This window comes from Oryx dammah, unplaced genomic scaffold, assembly GCF_014754425.2.
Source record: "Oryx dammah isolate SB20612 unplaced genomic scaffold, SCBI_Odam_1.1 HiC_scaffold_21, whole genome shotgun sequence".
In the NCBI taxonomy this organism is placed as follows: Eukaryota; Metazoa; Chordata; class Mammalia; order Artiodactyla; family Bovidae; genus Oryx; species Oryx dammah.
In genome coordinates, this window is record NW_024070205.1 from 17,389,115 (window position 1) to 17,401,201 (window position 12,087).

Consider the following 12,087-nt stretch of genomic DNA (forward strand, 5'->3'; position numbering starts at 1 on the left):
CCTGTGGAGCAACATGGTTACCAGATCATCCCTCCAGGGCAAGGTGTGAGCTTCTGATGGAGAGCTAATCCCTGCTTGCACAGTGGATGTCCAGCACATGCATACCAGTCCTCCCCCTCATCCTGAGACAGCACTGAGCCCCCTGTAAATAACAATGAAAGTACCTGCTTCCTTTGCAATTCTCAGAATGATCACAAGCCCCTAAAAGCAGAGGGCAGAAGCTTGTAACAGCCAGACAATTTACCCCTGCTAAACCTTAACTTTTTTTTTTAAAGGCTTTATTGAATTTGTTACAATATTGTTTCTTTCTTTCTTTTTTTTTTTTTTTTTGGTGGCAAGGCATGTACGATTCCAGTTCCCTCACCAGGGATCGAACTGCCTCCCCTGCACTGGAAGGTGAAGTTCTAACCACTGGGCTGCCAGGGAAGTCCTTACACCTTCACTTTGGAACAAGAAAATTAACAAGGAAGAATAAGGCAGAACCAAAGGAAAAAGGCTCCATCTAGTTTTCCTAGGAATTGGAAGCAAGGGGGAGTCATTGGGAGGATAATGACTCTCTAGAATCCCTGCCCCAACCTCACTCCATCTAAGCATAGATATTTTAAGGGAAGCTTAGATTCTCCGTACTCTGGGGACGGGAGGGAGAGATCCGGATGGGTGGGCTAAAGACATTCTTTTACAAGTTCCCAATAATTTAACTCTACTCCTCAGAATTCCATTCCCTTTGACATGCAGCTATTAGCATTATGTGACATGGCTAAATGTCTAGCTACCTTAAGCCAGCTTGGTAAGACTTTTGAGTTTTAGGTTACCATCTATAAGCCTACCTCATACAATATTTGTGAGGATTAAAAAGAAAAGTGGGGGGGAAAAAGTGGGTAGAATAAACAAGCCATAGGATTTCATTTTATATGAGACCACCCAAAAAGGAGTGGGTCCTGGTGAGTCTTACTTGGAAATCGGTTGAGGTGTGTGCAGAGCAATGGGTTGATCTACCCAGGTAGAAGAATCTGGCAGACACTACACTGGGTGAGATGGGGGTGGAGAAATTCTGGAAGCAGGCAAACCCTTCTGAGCCCTCACTATGTGCAGGCTTCTGCTCTGTTCTACTAGACCCTGCAGAGGAAACTGTCTTGATGGACTTTCGTGATGGTGGTGGTGGTTTAATTGCTATGTCCAACTCTTGTGATCCCATGGACTACAGTCCTCCAGGCTCCTCTGTCCATGAGATTTCCCAGGCAAGGATACTGGAGTGGGTTGCCATTGGTTGGTATCACAATATATTTATGCCAAACTCATCAAAATGTATACATTATGTCCAATTTTTTTTTTTGGTATATTAAATACATCTCAACAAAGCTTTAAAAAAAAGCATCTGACTTTCTGTTTGATAAACCATAAAGTAATAAAAAGAAAGGCCTCAAAAACAGTTTTGTGAGTTCTAGATGGTCAAAATATCAGTTCAGATTTAGTATGAGTATTGAAGCAATCGAGAAAGAGAAAGGATGAGGGGGTAGCTGAGGGGGTAGTAGTTTGATGATAGTTAAATTATTATGCTGCACTAAAGACTTTAAATCATTTTAATTACTAAATGTCAGTGACCAGTGGTAGGTATTCTATGTGGTGGGTGAGGGATATTTATAAAAACCCAAAGACAGTATATAGTACATTTATTTTCACATTCTATTGGGTTGCGGGGGGTGAGGAATACAGAGAGGAGCACAGCAAGCAGATGCTTTGGCTGAAGCTGAGGTGAGATGGGGGAACTACTTGGGGAGTTGAAAGTGTAGGTCACAGGAACAGGCCTCTTGGGCTTCATTTGCTTTTTCTCTGCTCACTGCTTAGCAAACAAGACTGAGAGAAGCCTAAAGAGGAGAGAGTCAAATGCCCATGGCACTTCTGAAAGAAAGACACCCGGTCTTCCTCTCTGACAGCTTCTCTTCCCTCAACTTCTCCAGATTTTCCAGAATGTGCGTGACAGGAACCATTCCAGGCTCACCTGATTTGGGCATCAGCAAACTTATGGCAGAAAGTGAAGAACTAAAGAGCCTCTTGAAAGTGAAAGAGGAGAGTGAAAAAGTTGGCTTAAAGCTCAACATTCAGAAAACGAAGATCGTGGCATCTGGTCCCATCACTTCATGGGAAATAGATGGGGAAACAGTGGCTGACTTTATTTTTCTGGGCTCCAAAATCACTGCAAATGGTGATTTCAGCCTTGAAATTAAAAGACGCTTACTCCTTGGAAGAAAAGTTATGACCAACCTAGACAGCATGTTAAGAAGCAGAGACATTACTTTGCCAACAAAGGTTCGTCTAGTCAAGGCTATGGTTTTTCCAGTGGTCATGTACGGATGTGAGAGTTGGACTGTGAAGAAAGCTGAGCACCGAAGAATTGATGCTTTTGAACTGTGGTATTGGAGAAGACTTTTGACAGTCCCTTGGATTGCAAGGAGATCCAACCAGTCCATCCTAAAGGAGATCAGTCCTGGGTGTTCATTGGAAGGACTGATGTTGAAGCTGAAACTCCAATCCTTTGGCCACCTAATGTGACGAGCTGACTCATTTGAAAAGACCCTGATGCTGGGAAAGATTGAGGGCAGGAGGAGAAGGGGATGACAGAGGATGAGATGGCTGGATGGCATTGCCGACTTGATGGACACGGGTTTGGGTGGACTCCGGGAGTTGGTGATGGACAGGGAGCCCTGGCGTGCTACGGTTCACGGGGTCGCAAAGAGTCGGACACATCTGAGTGACTGAACTGAACTGAAACGTAATGATACCACCAAAAGGAAAAGCCGTACATCCAGATCATCAGCATGGCAAGGAAAATCACGTGCCAGCAGAAGAAGGTGGTAACAAACAGAATATCATTTTTGTCATCATCCATCCATTTGTGGCCAGAGATTGGTTTGAACAGCATAAAGCCTATCTGAATCAGCCAAGAGCCTGCAATCATATACAAAAGAGCCTTCATCACCCAGAACCGCAGTGAGTTGGGAGCCCACAGCTCTGCGATCCCCACCAACAGCAATAGGAACAAGACCTGGATGAACAGGATGTGACTATATAGCTCCACTCCTTCTGCGTCCTCCACGTGAGACACCATCAGGGTCAGAATCAGAAACATGCTCAGTGCTTGGGCGCCTTGCTCCAGGGCAGGAGCCCTTTGGGGCAGCACATTCTGGCTCACCACGTCTACACATCCGCTCAGGAAGAAGGTCGCATAGAAAGTAAGATGCTGCCACTGTTTGTCGTAAATAAAATTTCTCTGATGAAATATCTTGCTGATAAGTACAAACTGCCCTTGAATGCTATGCAGTTCTTGGGCCACTAAAATAAAGCTGCTCAATATCTTCACCAGCCCCACATAGTGTATTTGCCGCAGCCTTGCCCATCTTCCTTGGCTCCAGGGACGACGTGGTGGATACTGGACAAGGCGGTTGCGAATCAAGGCCTTGGAGATGAGCCGTGCATGATAAAGTCCATAGAAGAAGATAGACAGTCCTGGGAACAGATGACCCTCGAAGCCTCCCATGAGACTGAAGGTAGGTCTGACCACAGGCAGAGACAAGAGGCTCAGGTTGGTCACGTCAGGCTCTAGAGTCTTCAGGGAGCCTGTAGACTTTTTGAAGTCTACTTATATTCTCTATTCAGCTCACAGCATCCACATACAGAAGGAAAATGATCTTGGAAAAAACCCAGTCTCATGGTGGGGTGGGTGTCATGGTTTCCGTTCTTCTGCTCTGGTTCACTGACAGCTAATCAACCATTACCAGATGAAGAAATAAACACATTATCCAGCACAATGCTTGGGCAACTTCCCTTCTCAGAGACTATACTTCAGATTTCTAATTTCTACCTTCCTTACTTCCTTCCCCAATTCACAGAATGTCAGGAAGTACTCAGAGAAAGCAGGGAGAACACACAATATAGGTAAACATCCTCGTATATAACTTCATACAAATATTAGGAACAAATGTGCTCTTCCGGTTATAAATAGTTAAGACTCACAAGTAAACATACACAGTCCAATTACTCTGATATTATTTGAGGATGACCAGAAAAATGCTCACTCCTGAGACTCTTCTGCTCATCTCCAGATAGACCTAAAGTGCCACCACTTGAGGTTCTTTTGAGTTCCAGTGTTTTTTCAAATTATACAGGCAAATAGGTGCTATGTAGAGGTTTTGTTGTTGTTGCTCAGTCATGTCCAACTTTTTGTGACCCCTGCAGCACGCCAGGCTTCCCTGTCCTTCACCATCTCCCAGAACTTGGTCAAACTCATGTCCATTGAGTCAGTGATGCCATCCAACCATCTCACCCTCTGTCAACCCCTTCTCTTCCTGCTTTCAGTCATTCCCTCCATTGGGGTCTTTTCCAATGATTTGGCTCTTTGCATTAGATGGCCAAAGTATTGGAGCTTCAGCTTCAGTATCAGTCCTTCCAAAGAATATTCAGGGTTGATTTCCTTTAGGATTGACTAGTTTGATCTCCTTGCTGTCCAAGGGACTCTCAAGAGTCTTCCTCAGCACCACAGTTCAAAGGCATCAATTCTTCAGTGCTCAGTATTTTTTATTGTCCAGCTCTCACATCCATACATGACTACTGGAAAAACCATAGCTTTGACTATATGAACCTTTGCAGGCAAAATGATGTCTCTGCTTCTTAATACACCATCTGGGTTTGTCATTGGTTTTCTTTCAAGGGGCAAGTGTCTTTTAATTTCATGGTAGTCACCATCCACAGCAATTTTGGAGCCCAAGGAAATAAAGTCTCTCACTGTTTCCATTGTTTCCCCATCTATTTGCCATGAAGTGATGGGACTGGATGCCATGATCATAGTTTTTTGAAGGTCAAGTTTTAAGCCAGCTTTTTCACTCTCCTTTTTCACTTGCATCAAGAGGCTCTTCAGTTCCTGTTCACTTTCTGCCATAAGAGTGGTGTCATCTGTGTATCTGAGGTTAATATTTCTCCCTGCATGCTTGATTCCAGCCTGTGATTCATCCAACCTGGCGGTTCACATGATGTACTCTGCATACAACTAAATAAGCAGGGTGACAACACAGCTTTGACCTACTCCTTTTGACATACTCCTTTCCCAATTTTGAACCAGTCTGTTATTCCATGTCTGGTTCTGACTGTTGCTTCTAGACCTGCATACAGGTTTCGCAGGAGGCAGGTAAGGTGGTCTCATATTCCCATCTCTTTAAGAATTTTCCACAAATTTGTTGTGATCTACACAGTCAAAAGCTTTAGTGTAGTCAATGAAGCAGAAGTAGATGGTTTTTCTGGAATTCTCTAGCTTTTGCTATGATCCAACTGATGTTTACAATTTGATCTCTGGTTCCTCTGCCTCTTCTAAATCCAGCTTGTATTATCTGGAAATTCTCAGTTCACACACTGTTGAAGCATAGCTTGATGGATTTTGAGCATCATTTTGCTAGCATGTGAAATGAAGGAAATTGTGCAGTAGTTTGAGCATTCTTTGGCATTGCCTTTCTTTGGGATTGGAATGAAAACTGACCTTTTCCAGTCCTGTGGCCACTGCTGAGTTTTCCAAATTTGCTGGCATACTGAGTGCAGCACTTAGCTATGCAGAGGTACTGATCTGAAATCTCTTGCAAAAAGCATTTCAGTAAAAATTCCTAGGAAATTTTCTTTTTCAAAATAATTTTTATTCATTTATTTGTTTCTGGCCATGCTGGGTTTTCGCTGCCATGCAGGCTTGTTTTCCAGTTGAAGAGAGCAGGGGCTATTCTCTAGTGGCAGTGTGCATGCTTCTCACTGAAATGACTTGTGGAGCCAGGCTCTGGAGCATGCAGGCTTCGGTAGTCGCAGCACATGTGCTCAGCAGTTGAGGCTCCTGTCTCCTGTGGTGCACGGGCCTAGTTGCTCCATGGCATCTTCCCAGACCCACGTCTCCTGCACTGGCAGCTGGGTTCTTTCCACTGAGCCACCAGGGAAGCCCAGGTAATTTTCTTATGCATACTAAGTTTTGAGAATCACTGAGTAAAATATAAGTACTTATAACAAAGAAGATCCTATTAAGTTAGTAACCTTCATGCGAATTAATCATCAACTATTTTCTCTCATAGGGAATCCTCCTACACTGTTGGTGGGAATGTAAATTGGCGCAGCCACTATGGAGAGCTGTATGGAGGTTCCCTAGAAAACTAAAAATAGAGCTACCATAAGACCTTGCAATTTCTCTCGTGGGCATATATCCGGAGAAAAACATGATCCGAAAGGATACATGCACCCCAGTGTTCACTGGAACATTGTTTACAATGGCCAAGGCATGGAAGCAAGCTAAATGTCCATCGACAGAGGAATGGGTAAAGAAGATGTGGTACATATATACAATGGAATATTATTCAGCCATTAAAAGAATGAAGTAGTGACATCTGCAGCAACACGCATGGACCTATAAAGAGTGTCATACTGAATGAAGTAAGACAGACAGAGACGGAGAAATATCATGTGAGAGCCTTTAAATGTGGAATCGAAAAAGAAATAACACAAATGAATTTACTTACAAAACAGAAAGAGACTCAGACTTAGAAGATGACTTACGGTTGCCAAGGGGAAGGGATAGGGAGATTGGTATGGTCATGTAACACACTGCTATATTTAAAATGGATAACCAACAAGGACCTACTGTATAGCACATGCAACTCTGATCAATGTTGCGTGGCAGCCTGGATGTAAGAGATACTTTGGGGGAAATGGATACATGTGTATTTATGGCCAAGTCCCTTCACTGTTCACCTGAAACTATCAGAGCATTGATGATTGGCTACGTGTGCATGCTAAGTCGCTTCAGTCGTGTCCGACTCTTGTCAACCTGATGGATTGTAGCCCATCAGGCTCCTCTGCCCATGGGATTCTCCAGGCAAGAATACTGGAGTGGGTTGCCATGCCCTCCTCCAGGGGATCTTCCCAACCCAGAGATTGAACCCATGTCTCTTATGTCTCCTGCACTGGCAGGTGGGTTCTTTACCACTAGTGCCACCTGAGAAGCCCATGTTAATTGGCTAAACCCTGATACAAAATAAAAAGTTCAAAAAACATATTTTCTCTCATGAAATAGCATTCATTTAGAGTGGTGATGGTCATATTATCCTTCATAACAGTCAATCAAATACAAGGAATGTCTCAAATTAATGACTTTTATATTGATCCTGTAGATTTCCATATTGGTTTATTTATCTTTTGTTGCTACTATGAATAGATCTTCCATTTTACTTTTACTATATAAGAAACTATAATATTATATTGATCTTTATATTAATAATTCATTGCATTTACATACTGTTCTTACTAATTTCCAAATGCTCTTATGTTATTATATCTGTAAATAATGAAAAACTTATGTCCTTTTAGATATATTTTTGTCTTTTCTAAATGCCTTTCCTAATTGAGTTGGCATGGTATAAATCTATTGCTGTTTTGTTTACGAAAGCTTCCCTCTTCTGAGAAGTGTCCCCCTCACACCATCTCGGTTAAGTGGGAGCTGTCATCTATTAATAGATTCTGCTTTCCTAGTAACAGATCAGTCAAGGAATGGGCACTTGGTTCAGGGGACACGGGTTTGATCCTTGATCTAGGAAGATTCCGTATGCCATGGAGCCAACTAGGCCCATGGCCCACAACTACCAAGACCGCAAGCCACAACTGCTGAACGGCCCCTACTGAAGCCTGGGTGCCCTAGGGCCTGTGCTCCGCAACAAGGGAAGCCGCTGTAATGAGAAGCCTGCGCGCCTCAACTAGAGAGTAGCTCTTGCTTGCTGCAACTAGAGAAAGTCCATGCACACCTACAAAAACCCAGTACAGCCAAAAATTAACTAATTTATTTAAAAAAACCCCACATAATGCTGAGGAGCTATTTTTCTTTAGGGTAGACAACCATAAATGACTTACTGAGTCATAGAGGAGTATTCCCTTTCTTGGTTTTAATAGTGATAAATGTCCCTTCAAAGTGGTGGTATCAATTTTCATTCAACCCAAACTAATCAACAAGTTCTCTAGATTCTCCTTCCTAAGTAACTTTTCCAGTCTGTTCCTTCTAGTCCAAACCTACCCACTGCGTTTGTTCAGGGATCACCAACCCTGCATTGTTGCAGTATCTCTTGACCAGGTGCCAATCCTCATCAATTTCTATCTACATTGCAACCATAGTGAGGCTGGGGGAATAAAGACCAAATCATGCAGTGGTTACTTTGAATTCTCTAGTGGCCTCCCATGACTTGTGGATAAAATCCATGCCCTTAGAATGGGCTTCAAGGCCTTGGCCTCATTTCCAGTCTCTTCCCACATGTGCCATTGTCTCCAGGCATATCAGAAGATTTGCCTTGGCCTCATTTCCAGTCTCTTCCCACATGTACTGTCATCTCCAGGCATATCAGAAGATTCCAGCTCAGTTTAGAATGGACTTCCTATTACATATTTTTTCTCTACCTGAAAAACTCTGCCTTTCCTTCAAGGTTCAATTCAAACATTGCCTCCTCTCAGCTGGGAAGGATTCCACTCATGCAACATCTTCTCATCTCTATAGTTACGCTTGGCACCCTGTTTCACCAGTCCTTATTTCCTGGGACGTCTTTGAAGCCAGAAACCATGTCCTGTTTTGCCTCTTTATCTTTTTGAATTTTTATTATTTATTTACTCATCTTTGGTTGTGCTGGGTCTTCACTGTTGCACACATGCTTCTCTGGTTGTGGCAAGTGGGGGCTGCTCTCTAGTTGTGGTGCACGGGCTTCTCACCGCAGTGGCTTCTCTCGATGCAGAGCACGGGCTCTAGGTGTGCAGACTTCAGTAGTTTCAGCTCACAAGTTCAGAAGTTTCAGTGCACAGACTTATGTGTGTCTGAGTTGCCTCTCAGAAAGTGGGATCTTCCTAGGCCAGGAAGAGTCCCCTGTGTTGGAAGGTGGATTCTTTTTAACCACTGGACCACCTGGGAAGTCCTGTTTTGTCTCTTTAGAATCTAGCTCCATGCCTGAAGATACTCAATGGTTGTTTGATGGATAAATGAATACATGAATAAATTATCACATAAACACATGGTCTCTACCATAAAATGCTTATAATTTAGTTATAAAGACAGAATGAATACATACAAATGATACATACTGGGTCACTAATGCTAAGAGTGAAATACCAAATGAGTGAACAAATGACCAGAATATGCAATTAGGAGAGAGAGCTCACCCCAGCTATAGAAGTCAGGGCAAATGGGCTCATTCCCAATAAAGGACTAGAGAGACTGACTTTTGTGAGTTCCATTTGTCCTTAATTGAACACAGAAGAGGCAGAATGAAGGGACGTGGATGACATGGCATAATTATAACTTCTCAAAGACACAGACTCCTTTTGTATAAACCAATGTTTTTCAACCCTTTTCTTTTTTTTGTCCTCCCTAAGAAAGCTTTTCAACATATGTTCCCTTATAATCCCTTCATGAAAACTTAATACCTAGATATACTGTCTATATTTTTATGTCCTATGGCCCTTTGGAAAGCCACAAACCATTGTAACATCTGAAATCACACATTTTTAATTCCTCTGGGGTGACAGTGCACCCTTTGAGAGCACATGGTGTAAACCAAGGGCGGAGTATGATCCAGCAAAGAATCTGTACTCTATACTCTGATGCAGTATCAAAAAATGTTCACCTTCAAAGAATATTTTTCTTTCAACAGTAGGCAGTAAGGGCTCCTTAGTGAGAGGTAGACGAGATGGCTTCAAAGATTCTTCCCAATTCTGGCTGTCAGAACCTAGAGATCTCAGGGGGAATGTCCTGGTATTTAATTAGAAAACTTATTTAATCAGTAAACTAAACCCATTAGGAAATTCATGTTCTATTAGAGGGATGTGAGTGAAAATTGCTTTCCTCTTTTTCCTCTCTAGTCAATAACAGGGTGACAACTGTAAGAGAGAAGGAAGTGTCATCAGAAAGTATATCTCTGGTTTGGAGGTTTTTAGCCAAAAATAGATGAAATGCAAATCAGGAGACTCTGTTTGTCCAAGTGTGGTAGAAACCATGAGGTCCCCTCTATTAAGCCAGACATAGCACTGATGGGGTACCCACCAACGATGGGGAAAAGAGCAGGTGCAAGACTTGCTCGCTGATGCTCTGTGACCCACAAGCAAAGGCCTCCGCCTGAGGCAACACTCCTGGAGCTGCTGTGGATGCTTGGCTACTCAATGGTTTGCCCCCAGGGACAGAGTCTAATGAGCACAGGTCTCAACAGTAGAGCATGCCTCTCGCTACACATCAGAATCACTAAAGAAGAACCTTATTGAAATGTAGGGTACTACGCTTTTGAAAAATAGAGAGTATTCAGGGCTTCCCTAGTGGCTCAGAGCTAAAGAATCCACCTGCCAATGCAGGAGAAACATGAGTTTGATCCCTGGTCTGGGAAGATACCGTATGCTATGGAGCAACTAAGCCCGTGTGCCGCAGCTATTGAACCTGTTCTCTAAGAGCCCCGGAGCCACAATTACCGAAGCCCTCATGCTCTAGAGCGCATGCGCTGCAACAAGAGAAGCCACTGCAATGAGAAGCCTGTGTACCACAGCTAGAGAATAGCCTCTGCTCGCCGCAGCTAGATAAAAGCCCACACGGCCACAAAGACCCAGCACGATCAAAAACAAACAAATATTTTTTTTTTTTTAATGCAGGGTACTCCGAGTGACTCTCCTGAATAGTCTTGAAGCTGGGGTCCAGGGATCCGCACTTTGGGTCACATGCCCTCTTCCGATACCAGTGGTCCCGGTGCAGGCCATCTTTTACCTGATGCTGGGAAACCGTTGCCCTAGATTAGAAAGCACCACTCTGGACATCAGGCCACACCTGGAAGCTATCTTCCTGCCCTCACTGACCCACAGATTTCCACAGGAGTGTGGGTAACATCTTTATAAAAGCATAACCCAAAGTATCTTACCAAGAAAGGCTGGCATGCAGGAGGAAAAAGGAGGACAGGGGAGGAAGGCGGCTAAGGGGGGGATGAGTTGGGGAGGGAGGGGGAAGGGAGGGTGGAGGAGAGAAAGGGAGATGGAGAAGGTGAGGGGGAACAGAGAGCTCTGCCGAAAGAAGACAAAGAAGGTAAACACAGTCCAGCCCCTGGGAGCGAGAGGTTAGGAAAGGGGGAAACAAGGGAGCTAGAAGGCTGTGCTTTCTCTCTCCAGGTAGGAGAGAAGAAAGAAGTCCTCCTTGGCCAGGCTCAGAAGACAGTATCTGTCGGTGATTAAGAAAATGGATGTATAAGACCTAGTTTGGCTAATTGCTGGGCAGATGTTTTAAAACAAGGTATTTATCTTCTCTAAGACTTACTCTCCTCATGAGTAGATGTGGAATTGTAATTGTGAGGATTCCATGAATTAGTGCATTTGAAAGCAAGTTATAAACAAAAGCTACTTTAAACTGTTAATCTCAGAGCTGGATGAGACCACAGGGTCTATTTCCTCCACGTCCCTTTTTTCTTATAGGAAGAAACTGAAGCCCAGAGAGAAGTGACCCACAGGATGTCACATGGTGACTGGTGAGTGGGTAACAGTATATGCTGAGATACTCAGTCACAAGCTTTCAAGAAAAAGTTCAAGAGAACCCCCAGGCCAGCATCAGGCAAAAGGGGAAGGAAGCAGGGGAAGGCTGTTTCCCAGTCAGCCCCCTCAACTGACGGCCCCGAGGCCACAGGAAAGCCAAGTACTCTGGCTGGTCCACAAGTTGGGTCTTGGTCTGCCCCACCCTGCCCAACCCCTCAGCCATCTCATTAAGAGGAAGGGCCAAGTGAGGCATCCTCAGAATTGGGGGACAGTGAGAGTCAGCATCAAATGAGCAGAAGCATCCCACCCCCACACACGTCCACCATTAAAATGCTGACTTGAATGCACTCTCAAGATTGGAATGCAGCTGGAAAAGGTTCTAATGAGAGCAGGCTGGGCTTCCTGGAAGAAGGATGTGTTGGCTGAAGTTTGCTGGAGCGGCTAGTCAATATGGACTCCAGAACACAGATACTTAGAAGCAGGAATGTATCTGTCTTTATCCAGAGCTAACCAAGGAGAAAGACTGGATCGGGGAGGAAATCC